Below are 10644 nucleotides of genomic sequence, written 5' to 3'. Positions count from 1 at the left end.
GCCGCTCTCTCGGCCACAGCGTATGCATTTGTACGCAGGCTTACGGTTATGCCTGTTGAGTACGTGTAGCCCCCATTCCATGGGGCTAGAGAAGTGTCTGGGACAGAGCGGGCATAACAAGGAGATCGACGTACATGGAATCACCACGGTGAACGCATCGGCCGGCGGTTGGCAGGCCACGCCACCATCGCCAGCCACCCCAACGGGCGATCCGTCCTCATCAAGGCGAGGGGGAACGGAAGCGGGGAGGCCGGAGAGGGCAACATGGTCAGCCGCGAGGTCCGGCGGGAGTTGTTCGCCGCGGAGAACCAACGTGTGGGACGCACACTCCAGGAAAAAACGGCCCGGCATGTCTCGTATAACAGTGAGCGACTTATAGCCGCTATACGCCGACGGCTGGGAATCACCGTCGGCTGTCCTAATCGGGGGGTCAACAAGATTACGCCAAGGCAGGCATGACCCTGTACCTACCCTGGGGGGAAGTAGCTCTTCGCCACGCCGTGAGTGGTTTCCACGGCGCGACTGACAACGGGGCCCTTCCCGGGACCCCGAGACCACCAGTTTATCGGCGCCTGGCTGCCGTATGTCGATGTGGTTTTGTTGTAACATTCATCTTCTTTCGGCATTCCTCCGTGAAACTAAGACGGCAACCCAGACGGACTGCTAGCACACCCCGACCCTCATGGCACGCGAGAGGGCTGCCCCTAGGAGTGGCGAAGACCGGTCCGTATGCACTCCGTCCTTTGTATCGCCCCAGAATCAGCGGAGTCTCCCACCGTATCGGATCTGCCAGGGAGATTAGGCCGCTTTTCGTTTGTCCAATGCAATGCAACCAATTCGGCATGGTTGAACCTACCAGTGTAGCCCAGACTACACAGCACGACATAGCCCGCATTACGAACGTAAGCTCTCTTGCCACGACAAGGCAACGACCCGTTGAGAGTCATAGTTACTCCCGTCGTTTACCCGCGCTTGGTTGAATTTCTTCACTTTGACATTCAGAGCACTGGGCAGAAATCACATCGCGTCTGTGCGGCTCGGCCGGCTACGCGATGCTCTGTTTTAATTAGACAGTCGGATTCCCCCGGTCCGTACCAGTTCCGAGTCGACCGTTCGCCGCCGGCCGAACGCCTGCCGCGCGTCGTGGTGCAACGACCGCACGACCCCACGCAAGGCGGGAACAGAGGGCCGCGAGCACCGACGCGACGGCGAGCCCAAAGCCGTGTCGCTCCACGGCGTCTCGGGTGTGGAGCCGTGTTGTTCGCGCCCACTACGCCCCGGGCGCCCCGTATGAAACCGCCGCGCGCCGACATGCGACGGCGGCCCGACCGCGCGTCGGGAGGTGCGGAACGCCGACGCGAGAGAAGGCCGCGCGTGCGAGAGGAGGAGGAGGAGGAGGAGGACCGACGCGGCGACAACCACCGCTTTCCGCCGCGAGGACGCGACGTGCTGACGACTATGCCGCACGCGACCGACCGACCGACCAACCGACTTTCCTACCCGACGAAGAAGCCGCCAACTCCCGTTGACCGAAGGCGCGACCGCACACCGACACGAAGCGAGTTGCCCGCCGCCACGGAAGGCGGCGCAAACGACGGCCGGAAAGGCGCCCGAGATGCCGAGTCCGACGCCAACGCTACAGCCCCGTACCGATCCGCCGCTTCGCGTGAAGACGTGTTCCGGCGCCCGCTGCAGCAGCGCGACGCCGAGCGAACGGCGAAGCAACCGCCGCGCGGGAGCGCAGCGACACACACGGCCCGACCGACCCGGTCCTCGGAGCCAATCCTTCTTCCGAAGGTACGGATCCATTTTGCCGACTTCCCTTACCTACATTGGCGCTATCGACGAGAGGCTGTACACCTTGGAGACCTGCTGCGGATGGTGGGTACGGACCGACTCGAGAGCTGCAAATCGTTACGGACCCGGATTTTCCAGGGCCGCCGAGAGCGCACCGGACGCCGCCCGAGACGCGGCGCTCTACAGGTACCATATCCGTATCTCCGGACGAGCCGATTCCACGGACGCGGTCCTTTACGAAGAAGAGAGAACTCTTCCCGGGGCTCCCGGCAACGTCTCCGGGCTCGCTTGCGTTGCCGCTGCTTCGCCCGACCGCCGGCTTCGACGACAAACGCGCTGCTAGGAGCGGCGCGCCGCGTTCCCACCGCCGGACGAGCACTCTCCGAGTTCGGGTTCGGGAATATTAACCCGATTCCCTTTCGATGCGAGGCCGGCCGCATCTGCTGCTGCTATTATATTTGCTACAACCGCTTTCGTGACGGATCCGGCGCCTTTCGTGGAAGCTTTCGCCCGCTTCTTAGGACCGACTGACCCGTGCTCGACCGCCGTTGGCACGGAACCCTTCTCCACTTCGGTCTTCGAAGGTCTCGTTCGAATATTTGCTACTACCACAGAGATCTGCACCCGCGGTCGGCTTCACCCGGGCTCGCGCCCGCGGCTTCCATGCACGCCGCGGCGCCCTCCTACTCGACCGGGCATCGGAAAGTCGCCTCGCCGGCGATCGCGCAAACTGTCGCCCGGCCGGTCCGGCATCGGACGCTCGCTCCAGCGCCATCTATTTTCGGGGCCGGTCGATTCGGCAGGTAAGTTGTTACACACTCCTGAGCGGATTCCGACTTCCGTGGCCACCGTCCTGCTGTCTATATCGACCGACACCCTTTCGGGGATCTAATGGGCGAAGCGTAGGGCACCTTAGCCGGACGTTCGGTTCATCCCACATCACCAGTTCTGCTTACCAAAAGTGGCCCACTTGGCACCGTGCATTCGTCGCAAGAAACGCGCAAAATAATAAAATTATCATTATTCCCAACGATTCGTAAACGGCCGCCTCCGTTCGGGAGAGGAGTAGCGGCCCGTTTCGCCCGTTCCGAGTTCGAGAGTAGATCGAGGCCGTCAACGTCCCCGGGGCCTCCAGTCGTTCGCTTTACCGGACGGAATTGCGTGTCGTTCTCCTGCTGGCGCCAGCTATCCTGAGGGAAACTTCGGAGGGAACCAGCTACTAGACGGCTCGATTGGTCTTTCGCCCCTACACCCGGTTCCGACGATCGATTTGCACGTCAGAGGCGCTTCGGACTTCCACCAGAGTTTCCTCTGGCTTCGTCCCGACCGGGCGTGGATCGCCATCTTTCGGGTCCCCGGCCGCCTGCTACACCTGAGTCGGAGCGGGAACGCGCGCTTTCGAGCGCGAACGCGCGGGCCCGACCCGGGAACGATGCTTCGAAACGCCGCGTGTTACAAAAAAAGAAGCGAGCCGCCGCCACCACCACCGCTGATGCTGCAGCAACCGACGAGATTAGACGACGGCGGCAGCAACTGCGCCGGCTGCTGCGACAGCGGCCCAACTCCCTTCCCCCGAGCGGCGACGTGTCACGTTCTCGCTTTCGCTGTGCCGTCGGAGTTCGCAAAGTGAAAGGCTCCAACGACTCGCAGTCGACTGGGACTCCTCGGTCCGTGTTTCAAGACGGGTCGGGTAGGTTGCCGATGCTCGTCGCTGACCGGCAGCAGCGGGCGGTTTTTCGGGCGATCCCGCCGACTCCTCCAACAACCACCGCTCCTGCTGCTGTAGCACCACGCGCAAAGACGAGGAGCAAGTAGAAGAAGTAGTAGAAGAAGAAGGAGCAGGCGGGCGGCCGCGTCGCTTTCGCGACTCGCTGCGTCGTGAGTGCTGAGGGCGAGGTGCGTTAGCCCGTCTCCGTCGGTTAGCCGTGCCTGCGCTTTCGTGGAGCGACGGGCCCGGTCGAGAGAAGCGCGTGGATCCCGACGCCGGTCGGTCCCCGCGTGAACGGGTTCCGGACGCCGAGGCGCTCGTCTGCGACCTGCGGACGCCGCGCGCCTACCGGCCCGACGGGAACGGGTCGCGACGACGGATCGGAGGGGAAGTGCGTCCGATGCCGGCGCCACGGAAATCGAGCGCCGACGAGGCGGCAGACGACCGCCCGCGGAAACGAGCGGCCGCCACCGACGCGTTCGTCGGCGACGACGGCGCCTTAGGAGGCGGGGGTGAAAGTGGCAGCGGACTGAGTCCCCTCGCGATCGCGGTGAGCGGTCCTACCCGTTTACCCCTGGGCGGTTTCACGGTCTCTTGAACTCTCTCTCCAAAGTTCTTTTCAACTTTCCCTCGCGGTACTTGTCGGCTATCGGACTCGTCCCCGTATTTAGCCTTGGATGGAGCTTACCACCCGCTTTGGGCTGCGTTCCCAAGCAACCCGACTCTCGGGCCGAAAAGAAACACCGCCGATCGCCGCCGGCTTCGAATGGGCCTGGCACCCGGTCTGGGCAGCCCCGATCGAGGGGACTCCGAACCTAGCCGGGCGAAACGATCGACCGTGTACGACCCTTGCGCCACAGCTCTCGACGACCGGCGCGGCCGACGAGATTCGGCGTTGGGCTTCTCCCGGTTCACTCGCCGTTACTTAGGGAATCCCGGTTGGTTTCTTTTCCTCCGCTTAGCGATATGCTTAAGTTCGGCGGGTAGTCTCGTCCGAGTCGAGGGCAGCATTAGCTTAGAAAAAAAAAAAAAAGTCGTCGCTGCGGCAAACCGCATTCGATTCGTCGTCGTCGTCGTCGTCGTCGTCGTCGGCCGGCACGAACGCTCGCAAACGAGATCCACAGAGCGAACACCGACCGAAGATGTAGACGGCTGCGGCGGCGGCGGCGGCGGCGGCAACGGCCGCCACGGAGTAATAAGAGGAGGCAACGACGGCGAGGGCGGCAGGCAGAAGAGTGCGCACGAACGGCGGACGGTGCGTTCCCTGCTGCTACTGCACATGTCGGCCGTTCCGTGGCAGGTGTCGCAGCGATGACGGTCTGGCATTGCGGGAGACGGAGGATCGAGCGGCGCGCGCTCGCTAGTCGTGCCGGAAGCAGAAGCAGTAGCGAGAACGAAAGGCGAGCTGTTCACGCTGCCCGCCCGCTTCCCCGGCGCGCGCCCTTTCCTGCGACTCCCGACTCCCCGCCGCTGCTGCTGCTGCAACGGCGGACGGCTTTTTCGTGTCGTGACCGCCTCTCGACCGGACGGGGCCCCGGGACGATGGGATCCCGGGGTCGCAATGTGCGTTCGAGGTGTCGATGTTCACTGAGTCCTGCAATTCGCATCAGTTCACGCGGATAGCCGCGCTCTTCATCGACGGACGAGCCGAGTGATCCCCCGTCCAGGGTTTCGGTATTTGCTACTACTACTACTACTACTAGTAGTGACTGACGACCGCCTACCGGCACTGCTGATGCTGGCCGACGCGGGGGCGAGGAAAGGAAGGAAGACGAGAGAGATATTGAGGTTCGTGGAGCCGCAAAGCGTGCAGCACCGTCGGCCTAGCGCATTGTATTCGGGCGGACGCAGGCTGGGTGAAAACTGCGCGGTCGGCAGCTGCCAGAGAGAGAACGAGAAGGAAGCATAACGACAGCGGAAACGATTTGCGGGCTTCGTTCACCGCTGATGACGCCGCTTCTACTTGCTCGTTGCTCGGCTGAGGTTGAGGCTGCACTGTTAGAGGATTAGGTCCAGTTCCTGAGCCATTCGCGGTTTCACCATTCGTTTACGGCATGAACTTACACTTGCATGGCTTAAGCTTTGAGACAAGCATATGACTACTGGCAGGATCAACCTGATATCATCGCCTATTCAATCGTTTGTTGATGCAGGGCAGCGAGCAGGGGCGCGGTTGGCATGCTTCTTCTTCACCGCGAGTCACACCGATGTGACCACCTGCCATCACCATGTGAGGAGCGAGAAGCTGAATCGGCCGCCGCCAGCCGGCGAGCGCTAGGGGCTTGTCCAGTCATATTGATGAAAACACTGGACACCGACTAAAACTGCAAGTGCTTCTTTGTCCAACTGAGAATAGTTCTTTTCAGCTGGTAACAGTGTACATGAGGCAGAAGCTACAGGACGAACAGTACTGTCATTCATTCGATGACAAAGGGCTATACCTAGCCCTGATGGAGATGCATCACATTGTTACATTAAACGTTTATGCAGGTCATAATGCACAAGTAAAGATGAACTAGTAAGTAACTTCTTAGCTGTAGCAAACACTTTCTGATGTTCAATATTCCATCCCCAAAGGGAATCATTATGCAATAAGGAATATAAGGGTATCTATCAGCACTGTTGAAATATTTGGTAAAAAGCGACGATAATGTGATAACATTCCTACAAATGATCTTAACACACTAGGATGATCAATTGAACTGGTTACACATTCAACTGGTACTTATTTGATCAGCCCTCCAAGGATGAAAGGCAAAGTCAACTTTAGTGGAATTTGGACTCAGAATGTAAAGCAACCTTGAAGAATTCTAATGATTCTGTCAGCTTGTAGTCTAATGGTTACACATATTAACATATAACTGGCTGAGTATACCACAGCACACGTATACCCACAACATAATCCATAATTAGAATCAGTACAACCCAGTGTGACATGGCTAGGTCTTTTGTTTACATGTCCAGGATCTAATTAACAATTTGTTAATGCCTCGCTGTCTGTTGATTGGCTAAAATTACCCAAATTTTGCCAACTTTAATTCCAAATAACATTAGATTCTTTAATTTACGAGATAACGTAACTGGTTGATCGTAATCAAAATTCAGAGTTGCATCGATACACCAAAATTGAAAGCAATCTGAGCAAAATTAAAGGGGGTTGATTTTGTGAATCAATTTAACTAGATCCCTTTTCTGTTTGGTTGCCAGCGGCTGCTAGCATCAATTTTCTGTTTGAATTAATTTCATATTCAGTGTAATGATACATTTTTATAGGCTAATTAATGAAGTGAAAGTAATTGTTGCTGTAAATCAATAAATAAAGAGTTATTAGTAATTAAAGTTTGAAAAGTTTGGTAATTTCAGCCAATCGTAAGCCACAGACACATTCATGTCTATTTCAATAGTAACATGAGAACTCTTTTGCCTGTTGCCATAGTAACAGTCTTTGAAAAGTCTGTGAGGAAGCACGTGTTGACAGCAGTCTTGTTTACACGTTGCCCTTTGTCATTGAGCATTGAGATGGTTGCGAGGTGTGCTAAAAATTACAGCTAAATAAGATTTTTTTGATAAATCTTTTAAATTAAAGTTCATTTGCCAACATCTTGCTCACAGATTTAAAACTAACTGTTATTCTCTTTTAAATTAACAAACATTTATTTACATGAAAGAACTTTTGTGTTAAAAATAACAACTCGATGAGATTTATTTACATGAAAGAAAATTACCAGAGACATAATACATGTTGTTTACAAATATTGACAACATATGCTATTTTCAGGATGCTGACGACAAAATGTGCAGTCACCCACAAAATGACATCTTCCAAATCCTGTTTCCTGACTGGGTGAAAATGATCAAACTTTAAACATCTATAACTTTTTAAAAACATTTTTCTGGAAAAAATGAAACAACTCCAGCAGCTCAGTTTGGGCAAGAGTATTATTGTGCCAAATTTTAAAATTTTCAGTAAACTTTAATTTTTGGAGCCGCTGGCAAACAAACAGAGTAGATCCTATTATTCTCCTAGCTGTTTGTTTACACATCATGGTTTAGATTGTTAGAGATGAGAAGATGAAGTGAGAGAGCAGTAGAGAGAATGTGAAAGTGAATGAAAGAGCAGATAGCTAGCCAATGCATTATGTTGTCACTCATCATTGGTGGAAGTGAGAGCTGAAGAGAAATGTTAAAGACATAAAGAGGAGAATTACATGGTTGAAAAGTTTATTGAAGAGGTAGCGAGAAAGAGAGAAATTTTATCATCACTAATTGTCACTGTTCGAGCGGAATTCGAACGTACGTGCGTCCGTTACACCTCCCTCTGCACCGTTCGAGCGGAATTCGAAAGTACATGCGTCCGTTCGGCTTCCCTCTTCACGGTTCGAACAAAATTCAAACGTACGTGCGTCCGTTCCGCCTCCCTCTGGACATTTCGAGTGGAATTCGAACGTACGTGTGTCCATTCGGCTTCCCTCTGCACCATTCGAGCAGAATTCTAACGTACGTGCGTCCATTCCACCTCCCTCTGCACTATTCGAGCGGAATTCGAAAGTACGTGCGTCCGTTCGGCCTCCCTCTGCACCGTTCGAGAGGAATTCGAATGTACGTGAGTCCGTTCGGCCTTCCTCTGGACATTTCGAGTGGAATTCGATCGAACGTGTGTCCATTCGGCCTCCCTCTGCACCATTCGAGCAGAATTCTAACGTACGTGCGTCCGTTCGGCCTCCCTCTGCACCGTTCGGCCTCCCTCTGCACTGTTCGAGCGGAATTCGAAAGTACATGCGTCCGGTCAGCTTCCCTCTTCACAGTTCGAGCAGAATTCAAACGTACGTGCGTCCGTTCCGCCTCCGTCTGCACCGTTCAAGCGGAATTTGAACGTACGTGCGTCCGATCGGCCTCCCTCTGCACCGGTCGAGAGGAATTCAAATGTACGTGAGTCCGTTCGGCCTCCCTCTGGACATTTCGAGTGGAATTCGAACGTACGTGTGTCCATTCGGCCTCCCTTTGCACCGTTCGAGCGGAATGCGAACGTAAGTGCGTCCGTTCGGCCTCCCTCTGCACTGTTCGAGCGGAATTCGAACGTACGTGCGTCCGTTCGTCCTCCATCTGCAACGTTCGAGCGGAATTCGAAAGTATGTGCGTCCGTTCGGCTTCCCTCTGCATCGTTCGAGTGAAATTCGAACGTATATGCGTCCGTTCGGCCTCCCTCTGCACCGTTCAAGCGGAATTCGAACGTACGTGCATCCGTTCGTCCTCCCCCGACACCGTCCGAGCAGAATTCGAAAGTACGTGCGTCCGTTCGGCCTCCCTCTGCACCGTTCGAGCGGAATTCGAACGTAAGTGCGTCCGGTCGGCCTCCCTCTGCACTGTTCGAGCGGAATTCGAACGGACGTGCGTCCGTTCGGCCTCCATCTGCAACGTTCGTACATTCGAATTCCTCTCGAACGGTGCAGAGCGAGGAGAAACGGACGCACGTACGTTAGAATTCCGCTCGAACGGTGCAGAGGGAGTTCGATTGGATGGACGTACGTTCGAATACCGCTCGAACGGTGAGGAGGGAGGCGGAACGGACGCACGTACGTTCGAATTGCTCTCGAACGGTGCAGAGGGAGGCCGAAAGGACGCACATACGTTCGTAATCCACTCGAACGTACGCACGTACTTTCGAATTTCGCTCGAACGGTGAAGAAGGAGGCGAAACGGACGCACGTACGTTCGAATTCTGCTCGAACGGTGCAGAGGGAAGCCGAATGGGCACACGTACATTCGAATTTCGCTCGAACGGTGCAGAGAGAGGCCGAACGGACGCACGTACTTTCGAATACCGCCCGAACGGCGCAGAGGGATGTCGAACGGACGCACGTACGTTATAATTCCGCTAGAACGATGCAGAGGGAGGCCGAACGGGCACACGTACGTTCGAATTCCGCTCAAACGGGGCAGAGGGAGGCCGAACGGACGCACGTACGCTCGAATTCCGCTAGAACAGTGCAGAGGGAGGCCGATCGGACTCACGTACGTTCGAATTCCTCACGAATGGTGTAGAGGGGCCCAAACGGAAGTACGTACGTTCGAATTCCGTTCGAACGGTGCAGAGAGAGGCTTAAAGGACGCACGTACGTTCGAATTCCGCACGAATGGTGCAGAAGGAGGCCGAACGGACGCACGTACGTTCGAATTCCGCTCGAACGTTGCTTAGGGATGCCGAACGAACGCACGTACGTTAGAATTCCGGTCGAACTGTGCAGAGAGAGGCCGAACGGACGAATGTACGTTCCAATTCTGCTCGAACGGTGCAGAAGGAGGCCAAAAGGACGCACGTACGTTCGAATTCCGCTCGAACGGTGCAGACGGAGGCCGAACGGACGCACGTACTTTCGAATTCTAATCGAACGGTGCAGAGAGAGGCCGAACGGACGCACGTACGTTCGAATTCTACTCGAACGGTGCAGAGGGAAGCCGAATGGGCACACACACGTACGCTCGAATTCCGCTCGAACGGTGCAGAGGGAAGCCGAATGGTAACACGTACGTTCGAATTACGCTCGAACCGTGCAGAGGGAGGCCGAACGGACGAACGTACTTTCGAATTCCGCTCGAACGGAGCAGAGGGAGGCCGTACGAATGATCTTACGTTCGAATTCCGCTCGAACGGTGCAGAGAGAGGCCGAACAGTCGCACGTATGTTCGAATTCCGCTCGAACGGTGCAGAGGGAGGCCGAACACCCACACGTACGTTCGAATTCCGCTCGAACGGTGCAGAGGGAGGCCGAACACCCACACGTACGTTCGAATTCCGCTCGAACGGTGCAGAGGGAAGCCGAATGGGCATACGTACGTTCGAATTCCGCTCGAACGGTGCAGAGGGAGGCCGAACGGACGCACGTACGTTCGAATTCCGCCCGAAAGGTGCAGAGGGATGCTTAACGGACACACGTACTTTCGAACACCATTCGAACGGTGCAGATGGAGGCCGAACGGAGGCACGTACGTTCGAATACCGCTCGAAGCTTGCAGAGGGAGGCCGAACCAACGCACGTACGTTCGAATTTAACTCGAACGGTGCAGAGGGAGGCCGAACGGTCGGACGTACCGTTCGAATACCGCTCGAACCGTGCAGAGGGAGGCCGAACGGACGCATG

General features: G+C 55.9%; 1 non-coding gene and 1 pseudogene across 1 annotated transcript; both read right to left on the bottom strand.

The window, feature by feature from the left end:
- Positions 1 to 1843: 1843 nt before the first annotated feature.
- On the bottom strand, positions 1844 to 4489 carry LOC149133427 (large subunit ribosomal RNA; annotated as a pseudogene).
- Positions 4490 to 5017: 528 nt separating this feature from the next.
- Positions 5018 to 5176, bottom strand: LOC149133426 (5.8S ribosomal RNA). The gene has a single exon (XR_016243519.1). It is a non-coding gene; the product is annotated as a 5.8S ribosomal RNA (ribosomal RNA).
- Between the last annotated feature and the right edge of the window lie 5468 nt (positions 5177 to 10644).

The sequence above is a fragment of the Octopus bimaculoides genome, chromosome 10 (genome assembly GCF_046866305.1).
Source record: "Octopus bimaculoides isolate indiv1 chromosome 10, ASM4686630v1, whole genome shotgun sequence".
In the NCBI taxonomy this organism is placed as follows: domain Eukaryota; kingdom Metazoa; phylum Mollusca; class Cephalopoda; order Octopoda; family Octopodidae; genus Octopus; species Octopus bimaculoides.
This window is presented reverse-complemented; position numbering and strand designations above follow the sequence as displayed.